This window comes from Lissotriton vulgaris, chromosome 2_1 (assembly GCF_964263255.1).
Source record: "Lissotriton vulgaris chromosome 2_1, aLisVul1.2, whole genome shotgun sequence".
In the NCBI taxonomy this organism is placed as follows: Eukaryota; Metazoa; Chordata; class Amphibia; order Caudata; family Salamandridae; genus Lissotriton; species Lissotriton vulgaris.
The window spans coordinates 811,946,863-811,965,892 of NC_141687.1; positions in this window are offsets into that span (position 1 = coordinate 811,946,863).

The following is a 19,030-nucleotide window of genomic DNA, read 5'->3' on the forward strand; positions in this document are numbered from 1 at the left end:
ATTTGTCGGAAGACGAACGAGAAGACGGTGAATTGGACGACAAGTCGGTATCATCGGAGTGGGACGACTATCAGGCACAAACCCCTTCCCCAGCGGCTTCGCCTGCGGCGGATTCTCCGCCGGTGGACATTGCCAGCTTCCATAAGATTATGGATAGAGCTACGAAAAGGTTCCTCATCTCAATGGAGGCTAAACAAGACAAATGCTTCCTCTATGATTTTAAGGACTTGCCACAAAGACAAAGTTGGCCTATTCCAATCATTGACTTTAAATGGAAGGAAGGTCTGAAGATAATGAAAACACCAAATTCTCTACCCGCAGTACTACCTAGGGTAGATAGAAAATATAGAGCACCTAGTTCATCACCGGCATGCCTGATTGGTCAGGCTAAGACGGAGTCCGTAGTCACACAGGCAGCACAAAGAAGAGCCAAGAATCCATCTACACAGGTCGCTGCTCCCCCTGATAAAGATGGTAGACGTCTTGACTCAATAGGGAAGAAGGTGTCAACTATTGCGGCAACCACGGTCCGAGTCGCAAATTCACTGGCAATACTTGGAAGGTATGATAGGCAGATGTGGTCCGACACATCGCCCTTCATCGAGAAACTTGCAGAACCGGATAGGTCTGAAGCAAAAAAGATCCTACTAGAGGGAGAGAGCGTTTCCTCTGAAATAAATGATGCTGCAGTGGACGTGGCAGCCACAGGTTTTAGACAGCTGGCGGGAGCAGCTGTTCTCCGGAGGCAAGGATGGTTAAAGGCTACATCTTTTCGTCTAGAGGTCCAGACAAAGATCATGGACATGGCCTATGATGGAGAGTTCCTTTTTGGTCAAAATGTTGACGAGGCATTACAAGCCATAAAGAAAGACACAGAGACGGCACGGTCGCTCGGCTCTCTCCAATTTCGGAAGTCTTCCTTTCGTGGCGCAAGAGGAAGAGGTTATTCACAGCAACGCTCCTACAGTAACACCCAAGGAAATCAGATTTACCAGCCATACCGTCAACAAACATATGGCCAAAGGAGAAATAATTACTCTCAATCAAGAGGAAAAACCTCTTATCGAGGGAGAGACAACAAGAGCAAGTGAGAGACACATCCTGCCACCACTTTGTCCCAGCCTGAAACCAATTGGAGGAAAAATATCCCTACATTACTCAAATTGGTCCAAGATTACCACGGACAGATGGGTCCTGGACGTGGTTTCCAGAGGTCACATTCTCAAATTCGTCAAAGCCCCTCCAAATTCTCCCCCAAGAGGACCACCTCCAGCTCATCTCAAGGAGCTGTTTTCCCAAATACACTCTATGATTCGGAAAGAGCAATAGAAAGGGTACCTCAACATCAAAAGGGAACAGGATTTTATTCAAGATTTTTCCTGATCCGCAAGAAGTCGGGGGAATGGCGCCCATCCTCGACCTGCGTGCCCTCAACAAGTACCTCAAGAAATTATCTTTCAGAATGTCGACGCTTCAAGAAATCTTCCAGTTTCTCTCAGCAGGGGATCACATGGCAACACTCGACCTTCAGGACGCATACTTCCATGTGCCCATTTTTCCCGGACACCGGAAGTTCTTGCGGTTCAGAGTGGCTGGCAGGGACTTCCAGTTCAAAGTACTCCCCTTTGGACTACGTTCGGCCCCCAGAGTTTTCACAAAAATGTTAGCCCCGGTGGCCGCATGCCTGAGACTAGAGGGAGTTCAAATTTATCCATATTTGGACGACTGCCTTATCAAGGCCAGTTCCATCGGCTTGGCAAAACTCACGTTCAGAGATGTCTATCACTATTCCAGAGCCTGGGTTTTTCGGTGAATTTCAAAAAGTCTCACCTGAGTCCATCACAGAGGAAGTCGTTCTTGGGAGCCACACTGGACACAAGACTCGCCCAAGTGTTCATATCAAAAGAAAGGCAAGTGAAGATTCGCAAGATGTCCTCATCACTGCTAAAAAGAAAGTGCGTTTCTGTTCGCAAGTTCAAGTCTTTCCTCGGGATGATCTCGTCCTGTATCCCTCTCACACCCAACTGTCTCCTGCAAATGAGACCTTTGCAAGAGGAACTCAGTCGTCAGTGGGTGCAAGTAACAGGCTCATTCGAGGACGTCATCAACATAACTCCTCGGATGAGAAACTCCATCCAGTGGTGGGGGCAAGATGGGAACCTGCAGGTGGGATGCGCATTCCTGACAGAAGGACCCAGATTCATCGTGACCACGGATGCTTCTCTGGAGGGCTGGGGCGCCCATCTCCAAGGGATGACAGTCAGTGGCAAATGGAACATTCAACAGAAAAAATGGCACATAAATCTGCTGGAATGAAGAGCCATTTTTCTCGCCATTAAATCCTTTCAGGCGATCTTGGAGGGCTCTACCGTGTTGATACGAACGGACAACACAACAAGCATGCATTACCTGAACAAGCAGGGAGGCACAAGATCGGCCTGGTTGTCCCATCAGGCGCAGGAGATTTGGAATTGGGCCCTGGATCACAACATCAATCTGTCGGCGGTCCATGTCCCAGGGGTTGCCAATGTCCTAGTGGACTCACTCAGCAGGTCCGCAGGAAGCAACCACGAATGGGAACTTCATCAACCATCCCTGGATCAGATATTCCGAGAGTGGGGTCATCCCGACCTGGATTTGTTTGCAACAGCCCAGAACCGGAAATGCCAACGCTTTGCAAGCTGAATTCCCCACAAAGACTTGTGCGGGGATGCCCTTTCGATGAATTGGTGTCGAATATTGGCATACGCTTTCCGCCAATTCTGTTAATTCCCGAGATCATCAGGAAGATGAGGAGTCAACCATGTCGTCTAATCCCGATTGCTCGAAGGTGGCCCCGGCAATATTGGTTCACCGAGCTTCTCCTCCTCTCGGAGTGCGAGCCAATACAACTGCCTCGAATACCAAATCTCCTCACAGTTCAGAAGGGCATGGTGTACCATCCGGACCCAGTTTCGCTGAAATTGTCAGCTTGGCTGCTCAACACAATGAATTTGCCCACTTAGACATTCCTCACGATTGTCAAGAGGTGTTGGCTAACGCCAGAGCACCATCAACCATTAAGACCTACAAACTCAAGTAGAAGCGTTTCTGTGCCTGGTGCCAGACTGTTGATTTACATCCCTTTCATGCTAAACCAGAGCAAATATTACCCTTCTTCCTGTAACTGGCTAGATCAGGTTTGGCGCATTCAACCCTTAAAGTATTTCTGGCAGCCATTTTGCGATTCCGTCAGGACGGATCGAACTCTCTGTTTTCTTCAAGAATAATACAGCAATTTTTCAAGGGTCTATTTCGTATGTTTCCTCCAATTCTACGGCCGCCTCCTGCTTGGCATTTGAATGTGGTGCTAGCCCAGCTCATGCGTCACCCTTTTGAGCCGATACATAAGGTTGACCTTAAGTTTATTACTTGGAAGGTCTCCTTGTTACTGGCTTTAACATCTACCAGAAGGGTCAGTGACATTCAGGCATTCACGTCTAAACCGCCCTTTTTACAATTTACCTCTGATTCGGTGGTACTGCGTACCAATCCAAAGTACATGCCCAAGGTCCCATCGGACTTTCATTTAAATGAGCCGGTAATCCTCAAGACATTTTTTCCAAATCCACAAACACCGGCTGAGCGAGTTTTGCACTCTTTGGACATCAGGAGGTGCCTCAAGTTTTATCTTTCAAGGACATCAGCTATACGCAAGACAGATCAGTTGTTTGTGGCCTATGGTAGACTGCGCCAAGGCTGTGCAGTGTCCAAACAAACTATTGCTAGATGGGTCTCGTCAACAATTGGACTCTGTCATCAACAAGCAGGAAGACCCTTACAGGCCTTACCCAAGAGCGCATTCGACAAGGGCAGTCTCCTCTTCCACTGCCTTGTTCGCTGGGGTGCCTCTTCTGCAAATCTGCAGAGCCGCAACGTGGTCCAGCAGGCACACGTTCACGAGGCACTACTGTCTGGACTCCGCAAGTGATGCAGATGCTTCGGTGGGAAGAGCAGTTCTTCGCAATCTTTTCCAATAAGGTGAGCCTCTGTTCTCCCGCCTCCTCTATGCTCTTTCTTAGACGCTTTACCATGTCTTTTGAATTTTATCATTATGCATGTATACTGTGATACTGTTAGCGTCTATGAGCATTAGGTTATGTGTACTGCTATCTAATCTGATTCAGGCATGTGAATCTATGAAAGACACCCCAAATACTGGAGAAGAACAACAGTTACTTACCTGTAATCTGTGGTTCTCCAGTATTGGTGTCTTTCATAGATTCACATGCAACCCGTCCACCTCCCCTCAGAGGCTCCCTCAGGCAATTATGTTGGTTTCACTCCTGTGCGAGAAAATCTGAGAGCCTGAGCCTCTGGGGAGAACATTCTGGTGGGTGCTGTCGCCTGATTGGCTGCAGTTTGGTCTAACATAATGACTAGGATAGTCATGAGTGTGGGAGCTTTTGCTCCTGTAGCTAGGGCTACTTTACTTCCTGGTTGGTTATTACCAAGGTTTTTTGGTTAGTACAGGCATATTATTGCTTTTTTATATACCGTGGGACTCCCACTCCGACGACGGGGAATGATTCAGGCATGTGAATCTATGAAAGACACCAATACTGGAGAACCACAGATTACAGGTAAGTAACTATTGTTCATTTTCCCTTCTACAGCCACTACGGATATGCTGGCAGGTAAAAAACCTTCGCACTGGAGACGACAGAAAAGCAGGATAAAATGCGGTAGCACAACTCCAACAAAGCACGGAATGTCGGACTCGGCCCGCCTTGAAACCAACTCTGTGAGCCCCTCAACACACCCTCTGGAGCAAGATTGCAAGGCAATCAGTAACAGAAATTGTGCGCGTGTGGCTTCAAATGAGCGTAACTCTGCATGCCCGGAGGGTGGCAGGGATGCCTTGGGACAGTCCATGCGAAAAGAACTTGCCTTCCTTTGTGAGTACCAGGAAGAGAGACTCTCGAGTGCCGATGTAGGCCGGGTTGAAAACTAGGGGTTGGCGGAATTTGCATAATCGTGTTACGCAAGTCTCCGTGAATCAGTAAAAAATCTCTGCGAACAAGCAGAAATTCCGCAAACACGCAGAATTGCTTGTTCGTAATGCTTTATTCCTGTTCGCAATTGCTGTTTGTGCGCTCGGGGGGGAAATATCTTGCGAAGTCACGGAACACAGAATTTTGGGCAATTTCGCGTTCTCCGCGGAACGGAATTTACCACCCAGGCCACTGGAAAACCTCAACAATCCTGTGGCTTGTATGACTTGCGACAATGTTAACACATTTTTGGATTCCTTGCTACGGTCACATCAACATTTAAGCCAACTAGTTATGAAGGAAGTTGTTACAGTGATTCACACGGGTATTTAGACTTCATTTTTCAACCTATTTGAAGATGAAAACGCATGGCTAAAGAGGAAACCCAAAAAGCGGTATGACTCAGCCATGTAATTTTGTAGGCACTTGCACCTTGCATGTATGCGCTTACAACACGAGTGGGGGATTTCTTTAAAAAACATTTACTGATCCAAGTGAATTGGTAAATAAAATAAATAAAGGTAGTGCCAGATGTTTTTCTTTTTAATGTGTGGGAACGAGGAGAGAAGGGTGGAAGCAATATGGAGGGTATGGGTGGGAGGAAGGATCACGGAGGATTGAGTAGGATGCAATACGGAGGGCAGTGGAAGGAGTTCACAACACAAGCGAGAGAGAGCAACGTGGAGTATGGGAGAATAGAAGCACACAGGCGAGAGAGAGCACAATTTGTAATGGAGAAGCATATGCGCAGGAGAGGCGCAAAAGGGAAGCACAACATGAAGTGGCATAGGGGAAAAGCACACAGGTGAGAGCAACTTGGAGCCCAGTGGAGGGACGAAGAGAAGTACACAATGGAGACAGCTTGAAAATTAATGGACCCTCAGGTTAAACAAAAAGGTGAGTCTGAAAAGTAAGCAGTGGAAGGACACAAGTAATGAGGCCATGCTCCAGGGGAGTGACAAACATAAGAGGAATGGAGGCCCACACAATCTGTCTTTGAAGCAGGGTTGACAGCTCCTCTGCGTTGCTTTATTAAAAGCATTCCATGTAATGTGATGAATACTACGTTTTCTTATTCCACTGCAGAGCAATCAAGATGTACAATGCAATCCAGTATAAAGTTTATGCCCAGTAAGCATAGCAACAACAAAGTCCTACCCTAGAGTTCCTTCTCAACGTTTACTTTTTGATTTCCATGGCTAAAGCCAACAGGTCAATGGATAGCGTTAGAGGACGTATAAATGTTTCTTATTCTTTGATATGACTTTGCTTACCCAGATACCTAGATGCATAGTTGTAGGCGAGAATAAGTCGCAGGAGAGGAAAACGCGAACATAGGCTACAACGTTCCCTGAAATTAACAATCAAATAATTAGTTTAAAATGGGTTTTAAACAAATGAAAAACTTCTACAGGAATTAAGAGTGGTGGGGTGGTGGCAGGATGGTGGTGGTGGTGTTTAGTGGGGTGCCTGGGGTGGTGACAGGATGTTGGTGGTGTGGGTGGTGGTTTTCTCTCTGCAAGTTCGGGGCCCATAAAATGCTATCTCATAAATCGAAATCCACAACTGAGGCTAGTCGTCAGATCAATATTTTTTTTTAAACTATCTTTTTCCACAAATAAAAAGAAAAATGGACATCATGAGCCACATAAGGAAATATCAAACAACAATAGGCATCACAGCAATCAGACAGAGAGGTGGGTGCAATATGTATATAAAAACATTATTGCACACAACTTTTTGAGTAATAAGAGTACACGGTCATTCACAGGTGGGCTGGTCTGGGCAAAGCCATACACTATGAGATAATGTCTTGACTGGCAGAATAAGAAGAGGAGGCCAGTGGGGGTCCTGGCTTTGGGCAAATCAATACATTTTAAATAACATGAAGCACATTAAGATCCACAAGGTAGACGAGGGTGATCAAGTTTGTTTCAAACCATTAACATTTATTAAAAGGTTACACATTCAAATTAATCAAAATAGCATTAATCAGTATTCAATAAATTAATGCATTATTCAATTCGAAGATCAAATCAGTTAAATTCATATAATGAAGTACAATTCAATGTAAAGTTGTCTCAAAAAAGAAATAGAAAATCATTTCTCCCATAAAGAGAGCACCCTACTCTGCTAAGTCAGGCAAGAAGTTCCGAACTGTCGTCTACTATTTCACTAGCTTAAATCAAACGGTTATAACATTTGATTCACTTACACACCGTTCCCTTAAAATACTCCAATCGGGTTTTGGCACACTGATCTAAGCTCATTATTTTCTCAACCTCCTACACAATGAAGCTTCTATGAGCAAGTTAGCAACATTCAAACTTACAGTTATCTGCAACTTAACGCGATACATTGGACCAGCCTGCACACTGCAGGTGCACTGTAACAGCTTGCTAAAACATTCTAGTTATCGCGCGAAGGAGAACATTTCACATAAGAACAAAACAAGTACACACGTGGAGTCTGCTTCTTCTACAAATAAAGTAATGTACACAGGTGTGTATATTGTGTACTTCTCTTTGTCTCTCCACCGCGCTCCAAGTTGTCATCTCCTGTGTGCTTCTCCCCATGCCTCTTCAGGCTGTGCTTTCCCTTTTGTGCCTCTCCTGTGCATTGCTTTATCGCCCGTATGCTTCTACGTTGCACATTGTGCTCCATAACACAAGTTGACAACCAGATGTTAGCAATTTTAGAATGCAGGCCAACATGGTCAATCTAAGCATGAATAATGCTCAGTTAATACAGTTGTGTGTACACATTTTAATATTGATATGAATGCAAAACTTTTAATATGTAATATAACCCCATCAACCCTTCCTGTGATGACTCTGGGGTCGCCACAAATTACACCCACATTGTTATCAAACCTCCCGTTCTTTGACAACCGTTGTCGACTTTCGCAGGGTGCGTCTAGCCTCAACTAAATCTTTCAACTCATCATATATTATTATACTCTTCAGTTCTTCAGGTTCCATATCGGTCCATTTTCTCCCTCTTTTTTCAGACAGCTGCTTCCCTCCTTTGCATTTTGATCCACCCTTCTCAGGAATCATTTTTATCCCTCTCATAAAAACATAGAGGTGTATCTCACACATTGTAATGATTAGTATCAGGTTAGCTTTTTTTTTAGTATTCCAGTACCAATATCGCTAAACCACTCCCCAGTCTTGGAAAATTATTTCTCTATTGCTTCCCAAGCTCCTGTCTTCTCCAAATCCTTCACCTCACAAGAAATCTCAGACATGTTACTTACACACGTGTTCATTTAGTTAATTGTGTCAGAGATGTAGCGCAGCACTGTTTGGATATGTAGCATGCAACAGACTCTTCGTGAGTAAGGTACTTAAAGCAAACCTGTTTTGCAAAATCATTGCCCTTATGGCTATAAGCTCAGAATAATTAGCCGTTTAGGCTCCAGCAATGTTAGTAGCCGTACGATCTACCAGGGTAGACCACTTTCTAATCTTCAAAACATTTAAAACTATACCTGCAGAAGGAACCATAGTGCCAAAAATGTCACCTACTACTAGGGAAGCACAATGTTTATTTAGCTCTTCATTGAGTCACTATCCCATTATCATCTGGCACCTACATGAGACACTTTAGAGAATACTAAAACTAAATAACAGCTGTCAATCCAGCTGGACAGAAGTTGAAAATAGAATTTTTCCCAAATATAATAAACTCCTGTAATATCAGGATCCTTTACCGCAAATACTTGATTGCCTGTAACTTCTAATCTTTGGACACATTCACTCCAGTCTACCACTTGTGGCTTATGAACCTGCTCCTTTCGCCTCATGAAACGCACTTTTCCCTCCTCGAAATCCAAATGTAATTTTGGATTTACAACTCTTTCATCATTTCTTCTTCCTTTACCCAACCCACTTAAACTCCTTTCTTTATTCAACTCTCCATCTCAAATATCCTTTCGTCCAATTCATCTATAAAATCTTTCTCCACCCTACTCATTATGCATGTAGTCCAAGCATTAAGCAGATTGCTAACATTATTTGGTGTGATAAACCCTAAACAATGACCCATTCTCCCTACATATTTGCTTCAGCGTTCGGATTTAACATTTTAACCATAGGCACATCATCTAAAAGCAATCAAAGTTAGGAAAATAATCTTCAATGTGACCTCGTTTATAAAACAGACACATTGTTATGCTGCACGTCAGGGAATAGGATATGGGTAAGTTGAGGTGCGTTACATCAGCTGCAGTCAAGAGGGGTAAATATGTACACACATAACAACCTCTGGCTCCCTTAGCTTTAGAATACTCCTACAGCAACCTAAAATAGACATTGTTTGAATAGTTTTCCTCAGAACCACCTTTTTGGTAAAATCTTCAGTTTAAATCTACTTTGCTTCCCTAAATAGGTTAAGTATGGCTATGGCAAATACCACTACCATTATTAGAACTCTACAACTTTTCGATGTACTCAATACCATGGTTTCTCTCAGGTCAGATCAAAAAGAAAAAAATCATATCAAAAAGCAACTAGTTAATTCTACTGTGCAGATCGGCAAAACTCTCAGTTCATTTTCAATGTAAGTCTGTTAGTTCAGTTGACTTTAACATTTGAAACCTACAGCTGGATACACTAAAGAGGCACAAATCCTATCCTTCTACTGGAACCTATGGGCATAATATCTTCACAGGTTACAGAACATAAATCTTCAATGTCTTGATACGTCACTTAAATTCAATCAAAGCTATCACTCAGTCTTCATTGTAGTAACACTATTCTTGTTTTTTCCCCAAGAACTCTTTAACGATTTTAGTCTCATGAGTTCTCAGATTAGGCTCTTTATCAGCAAAGTAGGTCCACTCAGGAGCCTAGTACCGTTGACTAAGCACTCGTTTCTTTGATCTCCTGACTTCAAGCTACTCATGCTCACTGTTGCTTTGCTCGATTGGCTCCATCTCGGATCTTTTCTGGGATGTGCTCTTCCAACAAAATGGCTCTCAGTCTCTTGCCGCTTTTTGACCATCTCTCTCTCTTCTCTGCTCTCATGTGGATGAAGTACTTGCACCTTTGTAAGGAATTGGGTTGTTAGTTGAAAGAGGTGGAATCCCCACTCATGCAACAGCCACTATCCTTGTCAGGATGAACCACAAAAGTCACTAAACTAGCCTGTGCTTAACCCTCTAGTAGTTTGACACAAAAGGCGTAGCTTAGAGGCATTGTGTAAAGTATTTATGCAGCACTCAAACAGTAATAAATAAAATTACTCAAAAACTAACAAAATCCAACCAGTAGGCCCTGAGATATTGATTTGTTTTATTTTTATGTAAATAGCACCAAGAAACAGAAAGCGCCACTTGCAGGACCAAGGAAAGTCACAAGTTCAGGCTGACTGCGATGGAGCACAGGTTGGGTACAATCACCAGGTTAGTCCGCAGAAAAATTACCTTGTTAATTCCGGGGGGTGATGAGTTCTTTTGATGTTGGAGGAGGCCACAAGGAGGAGGTTTTCAGGCCAGAGCAGGTAGAGCATTCCAGCCGGTCGTTGCTGTCACGCAGGATGTCGCTGGAGCTTCGTGTTGGTAGATTGTCTGGATGGTCGCTGTGTACGAAGTGCAGTTCTCACATTTCTGGTCATCGCGGACGGTTGCTGTTAGTGTGAAGAGCAGGTCCCACTGGAACTTCATGTTTGCAGTCAACACGGGCGGCAGATGCTTGGTGTGATTGGGCCTGTTCCTCATCGTGAAAAGCCCAAACTTCAGGATTTTCACATTTTTCTTCAGAATGAGCTCTCACTGATGCCAGCCAAGGATCCAGGACCTGGAGGGCACCTTGTCATCGCTGGCCTCCTTCCTCAGGATCTGCACAGCATTCTTGAAATCCACCTCTGGGTATCTCCAACTCGGAATGCTGTAATAGCGCTGAGGATTGGCGGGACCAGGAGTGGGAAATGGTTTGGGGTACAAACACCGGGGAGAGAGAGAGCTGGAAAGAAGAATAGCACCAGTGTTGTTAATCACCGCACTTCTCAGTCTTTAATTCAAATTTGGCCAAAAGTACACTTGTTCCCTTAATGAGAGCATCCTTATCAAGAGGAGACCTATAGAGGATGAGTACAGGTATCTCAGATGCTATGGAAACTTGAATTAGTCAATCAACATACTCTCAAATCAACAAATGCACTCACTAGTCATCCGAAGCAATAGAGCAAGCACAGTTAAATTCAACGCATTTCTCAAAGGATCGCATTGCTACACATTCCACCTAGTTATATGCACTGGAAATATACGAATTCAAATGAGTCCAATAATAAACGCCTATTAAATCATATGGAAGTTAGTTTTCAAGAAGAATGATTTACGCAAGCATAGCATAGCAATGAACTATTTCATATAGTCTCATTGCTGTCAATAAACAAAGCTTACCACGAAGACATGACCGGTCTTACTTGAATATCTCTACTGGAGAGATTCCTGCAAGTTGTGTACTGGAAGCCTGGCAGTCACAAACAACTGCCAGGAAAGTGCAAGGAACCGGCCTCCAGGAGGGTCAAAGAATAGTGAGCGTGTCTCCTGGGGCGGAACCTCTCTTTATACTACAGCCTCTCTTAAGATGGCCACAGCACCAGGGTATCTGGGAGTTGTACTCCGGATAAGCCAGACTGGCTAAAATAAAAGGCAGTAGTTAAGGCAACAGTTTTTGGTGGCAGACAAATACAGCGCAACCACCAGTCTGCTGACCTACCAATGTTATTGGCCTTACCACAGGGCAGGGCCTAAACGTTGCATGCTTTGCAGCATGGGGAGAAGGACTTGTGCGCACGGGACATGGGGTACCCTGTGGTTGAGATGGGCCATGGAGTGCGCACCTCCGTGATGCTGAGAGTATCCCCTTTCCAAGCATGCTCTGGGGACTGGCTTGTGGGGGTGCTGGAGATGGAAGCGCTGGAGCAATAGGGGAGCATAGACTTTATCAGCTGGATCCCAGGAGTCCTTCTCAGGACAGCAAACCTACCAGAAAACCAAATACCAGAATGAAGTACTTCATTGCCTGGGTCCAAAATCTCACTAACTTCATACTCCCACTCTCCCCACACCAATACCGGGGGTGGTTGTCTGTGACAATGATGTGGGGCTGGCTTCAGAAGGGAGATGGTGAAAACAGGTGAACACACAAGGTTGGAGGCAATTGCAGCTTCTAAGTTACAGAGTTGACCTGTTTCCCCACCTGATACAGCCCTATGTTTTTTGTTAAAACGTACTCTTGTGTCTAAAGGTGATGTGCTTTTTGGACAACCACACCTTGTCCCCTGGCTGTTATGAAGGACAGTGACAAAGATGTTTCTCATAATGTATCTTGTACTTGTATTTAGCTTTGTCAAGATGGGAACGTATTGAGTAATGGATATGATGAATATGGGTCAGAGTATCACATACTGCATGTAAGGAGTCTGGATTGAGGTAATGTCACTGGGAAGGTGTGTGAATGGAACACATAAACCCTGAAGAAATTAGTGGTTTCAGTAGAGGAATTATCAGCGTTTTTGTATGCCAATTCTGCTAGCCACAGTAGATCCACCCAAGAGCTGGTAGCATCCCTGGTGTAGTAGCTTAAGTACAGTTAGAGGGTATCGTTTAACCATTCCGTTTGCCCATTGGTCTGTGGATGGTGGTTAGTGGAAAGTGCTGGTGAAATTCTAAGGGCTTTGAACCAGGTTTGCCAGAAGCGAGCAGAAAATTTGGAGTCATGTCTGAGAGGATTATTTGCAGGCAGACCGTGTAACCGGACAATATGGTGCAAGAGGAGTGTAGCCAACTGACTCGATGTAGGAAGACCTTTATAGGCTATAAAATGTGCATATTTGGTCAAACTATCTACCACTGCTAGAATTACAGAGTGTCTCTGATGTTCTGAGAAACTGGTGATGAAATCCATTGTGATGTGTTCCCATGGAGTAGTTGGAGTTGGAAGGAGGTACAGTAGACCACAGGGCTTTCAATGTTCAGATTTGTAGCGTACACATATTTCACACCTGTGAATCCTTTGTTCTGTCTATTTTCTCCAGTTTAGCCACCAAAAATGTAATTGTACTTAGTCTAGTGTCTTGGGAAGGTCTGGATGTCCTGCAAGAGGATTGGCATGAAGCCGGTGAAAACATGTTTGTCTCAATTCTTGAAGTGAAATGAAGAGACAAGATTCATATAGTGGTAGTCCTTGAGAGATGTTTTCTCCTTGTGTTTTCCTTTAGACAATCTTGCCAACCAGTTACCTTAAAATTGTCCCAGATTGTATCCTAGAGGTTCTCTGTGGAGATTAGACATAATCCCTTGGATGGGACAATAATGGACAGAGGAGGGCCCATCGTGTGCTACTAAAGAATCTTTTTGAGAGTTGTCCGCCTTTCAATTTTTCATTTAGTTGAAGTTAAATTCTGCAAAGATTAGCATCCAACATAATTGTTGTGAAATTAGGAGTTTTGCTGAACTCATGAATCGTAAATTCCTGTGGTCTATAAAAACTGTGATTGTGTGCTTAGCACCCAAAAGAATACTGCTTCTTTCTTTGAAAGGCATTTAAAAAAAAGCCAAATGTTCTTTCTCTGCAAGGGTGTAATTCTGTTCTGCCTCTTTGAGTTTTCTGGACATATAAGCGACTGGGTGTACATGGCCTCTTTCAGAGTGTATTTGGGATCGCTTCGATGGAAATGTCCGAAGAATCCGCTTCAACAAGGAAAGGCTTTTCTATGTTAGGGTGAGCCAAAATTGGTGCAGGTGTAACAGCAGTTTTGAGTTTATGGAAGGCTGACTCTGTTTCAGGTGTCCATGCAAACTGTACATTTTTGCCCAGGTGATGGGTGCCACAGTTTGTGAAAAATGGTTGATGAACCTACAATAGAAATTCACAAAGTCAAGGAGGCATTGTACATCCCAGATAGTCTTCAGTGTGGGCCAGTCCACAACTGCTTGAATCTTCCGTTCTGCCATTTGCATGTCTGATGGGACACAATTATGCCTAGGAATTCCACCTGATTGACGTGGAACCCACATGTTCTTAGTTTGCAGTACAGGTGGTGCTCTGCAATGCCAACAGGACCTTCTTTACATGTTGTTCATGAGCAGATTCGCTGTGGGAATAGATTAGACTGTCATCTATATCAACTATTAAATTAACTGTCATCTATATCAACTATAACAGGTCAAGTAGTCTCAAAGGACATCATTCAAGAAAAGCTGAAACGCTGCAGGAGCCTTACACAGTCCAAAAGGTATGACAGTGTATTCAAACAACCTGTAGCGAACTTTAAAGAACAGAAGGAACCGGCCTCGAGGAGGGTCGAAGAATAGTGAGCACGTCTTCTAGGGCAGAGCTGCTCTTTATACCACAGCCACTCCCAAGATGGCCATCGCTCTGGGGTATCTGGGAGTAGTAGTCCGGATGAGCAAGAACAGGCTAAAATTAAATTAAGCAGCAGTTCAGGAAACCTTTTACAGTGATAGAGCAAATACAGCGCAACCACAAGCATGCTGACCTAGCAATGTTATTGGCCTTACCACAAGGCAGGCCCCAAGCATTGTGCACTTTGCAGCATTGGGAAAAGGACCTGGGGACAAGGGACCTCAGGGGCCCTGTGGTTGGCGTGGGCCCTAGAGCATGCTCTGCCATGATACGGACACACCTCTTGGGGATCAGGACTTACTCCAGCAGAGGCCAGCAGCAGGGCTATGGCAGGTCCTGGTCATCTGGCAGTTACAGGGAGGCCCTGGAAGCTTTTATATCCCTTTAGGTCACACCGGAGGTGAGCTAACTGACCACTGCAGTTTTTTCATGTAGTCTGGGTTCAGGTTAAGCGGGTCCGATTTTCCTCCTTCAGACTGTAAGGCAGTCCTTCCAGCATAAGGGCTGTCCTTCTGGCAGCAGGACAGTTCTTCTGATTCGTCTACAGGTCCTGAAGTGTTCGGATGAGATGTTATAAAGGTCCTATTTTCATACCTCGAGCCAGCTTTTGGGGAATCCCCTGACCTACCCCAAAACCAGTTCTGGTCAGTTCTCTCTCTTGGTCTTGGGTGACCAAAGGCAGGGCAGGTCTGGTGTCATTTTCCTTTGTGTGTACTACAGGAAGATCCCTTTGAAATGTATTCAAGGTAGGGGGCCGCTCCTACACTGTGATCCTGTCAGGAAGACCCTCTCCCCTCAGACCTAGTATGCTTTGTCTCACTGATTGAAAGCAATATAGAAACCCCAACAGCAGGGCCATTCACAGTCGAGACTGGCTGGCTGGGATGAGAAAATGGCAGCTTTCTAAAAGTGCACACACAAGGATATGATGGACTGAGTGCTGAAACTTTTCAGACACTTAGCCCCAGTCACAGATCTGGGTTGAATCCATCATAATTCTTTAGCTCACTATGCCACCCCAGTTAACACCCAGCCATATGCAAATCAGTCTTGATCCTGTGTCTAATGGGAACAGTCCAGCCCGAACTGCCAAGCCAGGTCCTCCCTGGACTGAAAACAAGCATCCTGGGACCGGTTTTGGGGTAACACCCCTCAGCCAGGCTAGCTTGAAACCAGTGGCAAAGTGAGCAAGGGACCCACATCTGGGCATACCCTGCCAACTTAGGGCAAACAAAGTAAACACAAGGAGATGATGGAGGGGGTGCTGAAACTTTTCAGTCACTCACCCCCTGTCACAGATCTGGTTTGAACTCAATCATTGTTCTTTAGCTCACTTTGCCACCCCAGTTCAAACCCAGCCATATGCAAATCAGTCTTGATCATGTGCCTCATGGGGCAGTCCAGCCCGAACTGTCAAACCAGGACCTTCCTGGATCAGAAAAAAAGCATCCTGGGACCGGTTTCGGGGTAACACCCCTGGCCAGGCTAGCTTGAAACCAGTGGCAAAGGGACCTACGTCTGGGAATACCCTGCCAATTTAGGGTGAACAAAGCAAACACAAGGAGATGATGGACAGAGCGCTGAAACCCAGCTATATGCAAATCATTCCTGGGAAGACCTGGCTTGGCAGTTCAGTCTGGACTGTTTTCATGAGGCACAGGGTCAAGACTGATTTGCATAGAGCTGAGTCTGAACTGGGGGGGCGAAGTGTCAAGGTGATGAAGTAGCGGGTGGCAGGAAAAAGGGTGGAGGGGCAGTGGGAAGGGACATAAAAAATGTAAATTACTACTTACCTCTTCCACCGGCCGTCTCTCCTCGCATCTCCGGACTACAGGAACCAGGAAGCACCCAGGCTCCCCATCGACAATCACAGCGCTGCAATGCAGCGTTGTGATTGGTCTGAGTGCTGTGGATCGGCGCTCAGATGGATACTGGGGACCGGGCATGTTCCCCACCAGGCTGTGTAATTCAGCCTGGTGGGGAACATGCGAAGTGTGCATGACTGTTTGGCCAGGTCCAGACAGCTGGCCAAGCAGTCATGGGTACTTAGTGTGCACAAATCATTCCTCAACCTGTGCCTCCAGCGCCACCCAGCCCTAACCCTGCTGCAAAGCTGCGAAAAATAAAATGATAATACCTATGTTATTATCATTTTATTTTTCCTGCTCAAAGAGCAGGTGGGCAACGCTTCACTGCCTTAGCAGAGGAGCGGCCACTGGTATTGCCCCAGCCTGTTCCAAGAAATGTTGTACCAGGCAAGGAGGTGTGATCCTACATAGTCTCCTGAGGGGAGGCTGTTCACCTCAGTAGGCGTGCAATGACATCATTGTACACACCCCTTTGGGTGCCTTGCCATTGCACCCACTGCTGCCCTCCCCTAATAATCCCCAAGGAGATAGGACATACACGCCCCCCTGCATGGGCCTTGTTTAGTAGAGAAAGCAAATACAGGCACACTTTTAAGTGTAAAAAGTGTGCTTTGTTGGAAGCAAGCTGGGTGTGTCAACAACAAAAACTTTCAGCTTCTTGCTTTAGAAACTAAAGTGCCCTAAACAGGAAATTAAACAATAACAAACTAACCCCTCCTGCCTTCCTTTAATGATTTGCAACGTGACCTTTTTCCCTACCAGGTCTTCACCTCATAATCTTACTGCCATCATTACTGGAAGAAATTCCTGAAAAGCAGTGATGCAACTCTTTTTTCTCCAGTTCTCTGGACAGTTTTCAGCACACCATTTCTTTTCCAGCACAGTCCAAGACCCCCTTTTCCAGATAAATCAGAAAATATTTCTAATGATCAGTCAAGCTGATACTCCAACTACCACACTGTCATCCCATTATATGTTGTCAAAAAGATTGCCACATTTGTAAATCCTCCCTCACTCGCTCTGTTATACACAGGCGATGACGCAGTTTAGATGCACCTTTCATTGAAAAAGTCATGTTCTCAGTCAAAGCTCTTCCTGGAAACCACTACTCTGCACACAACGATGAGGTTTTCCTAATATCTGTTGATTGTGATGTAGTTCCATTCGTTCTTAGTTAATGCATGTTCTATTTACCCCTGTTAAGATTGATTCTTGTCTACAGGCAAGCTTGACTCTATTGCTACAGAGTCTAATTCTATGCCTAAGAATGTCAAACAATTAGTAGGGACCTTTTTCTTTTCTTAAGCTAGTGTTTTCCCAAATGATCGGCCACTTTCCTAAATGTTTTTAACAGCCGTAAACACTCACCCTTGTTGTCACCTTTTCCTATCACAATAAAATCATCAGGGTAGTGCAGCACTTGCTCAGACCTTGCTACCTTCTTAACTACCCAGTCCAAAAATGTGCTGATTGTATCCAAAGCTGTGTAAGCTACTGTGCACCCCATGGGCAATACTCCATCAATATAGTACTGACCATAAAGTTGAATACTCAACAACTGCTGAACTGGTAGAATCCCCCAAAGCAGACTGAATGTCAGCTTTTATAATTTCCGGTCCTGTCCCACAATTCCTCATCATTCGTACTGCCTCAATGCTAGCGTATACTCCTGGCCACTTGTTTGATCAATGTAATCATTAATCGATCTGCGCTCTGGCCACTTTAAGTGATGAATCAGCCTATATTCATCCATGGCCATTTTAGGAACCACCCTACGCTATAATGAAATGGTCCGCCATCTTGCCCCTGCCACCTCTTTATTAAGCTTTTCTTATACCAACCTCTCCTTCCCGACAAGATTTAAAAAATGTTGACCATCTTTTGTATCTTGGCCCTGTTTATGGCATTCTGAAAACTTCCATGGAACTCCTCTCCAGATATCCTCTGTGATCAGGATATAGTTGCAACCATTTTTTCAGAATGCTAACCTTAATTGGCATAACTGCCTTTTCGAAGTTGAACCTTACCTCCGCCTCCTTACTGCACTCCTTGTCCACCATTGCACTTTACAAGGAGGTGACACCCATTGCATTTCTGGTATTCGTGCCTGAGCTTATTGTAGTTCCAACACGTTCCAAGTGGCACCATTCTCCTTGTGTGCCCTACTCCCCTGTGGTGGAATTCCCTTGAAAACTGTTATGTAGGGAGGGGCATATCACTCACAGTGCAATGTGCAGGTAGCCGCCTACTAGGTGTCATCTGTTTAGCCATAGTTCACTATTCAATTCCCCTCATGCTTTTTGCTGGTTAAGACTTTTCTCGAACGAAACCTTTCATCATAGGAAATCCATGCCAGGCCACCAAAGCGGACTCTGGCTGTCTTAATAGCATTTCCATATTTCCACAGCCTAACACTTTCTTCTGTTAGTTTTTCACATCTAATGATCCCATAAATAGTGAATGCCGCTGTCCATGTTTCTATATTGATAGCGACTCTCTGTTTTTTCGTCAACTGTCTCTTCTTCGCCTATGACTCTTCCTTGCATTTTATTTTTCTGTGATAATTTAAATATCTCTATGTATCCTCCTGCCTATATCTTCAGTTTAGTACTTAACAACAAATGTGTACTCAAAACATCCTGTACTCCCATATATGGCAAAGTTATACCATCCTGCCCTCCCTTGCATTTTTAGGTCTCGCCTTTACCATTCCGCAGGAATGGGAAATGGGGAGAATTCAAGTCGGCAAAAT